Raw genomic sequence first — 565 nt, forward strand, 5'->3', positions numbered from 1 at the left:
ATTCTAGGATGTGTGGCTCTAGGTGAGTGATCACACCATTGTGATTATCTCGGTTGTGAAGATCTTTTTTGTACAGTTCTTCTGTGTATTCTTGCCACCTCTTCTTAATATCTACTGCTTCTGTTAGGTCCATACCATTTCTGCCCTTTATTGTGCCCATCTTTGCATGAAATGTTCCCTTGGTATCTCTAATTTTCTTGAAGAGATCTCTAGTCTTTCCCATTCTGTTGTTTTCCTCTATTTCTTTGCAGTGGTCGCTGAGGAAGGCTTTTTTTTTTTATCTCTTCTTGCTATTCTTTGGAACTCTGCATTCAGATGTTTATATCTTTCCTTTTCTCCTTTGCTTTTCACTTCTCTTCTTTTCACAGCTATTGTAGGGCCTCCTCAGACAGCCATTTTGCTTTTTTGCATTTCTTTTCCATGGGGATGGTCTTGATCCCTGTCTCCTGTACAATGTCACACACCTCCGTCCATAGTTCATCAGGCACTCTATCAGATCTAGGCCCTTAAATCTATTTCTCACTTCCACTGTATAATCATACAGGATTTGATTTAGGTCATACCT

Source organism: Bison bison, unplaced genomic scaffold (genome assembly GCF_000754665.1).
Source record: "Bison bison bison isolate TAMUID 2011002044 unplaced genomic scaffold, Bison_UMD1.0 scf7180017864462, whole genome shotgun sequence".
Taxonomy (NCBI): Eukaryota; Metazoa; Chordata; class Mammalia; order Artiodactyla; family Bovidae; genus Bison; species Bison bison.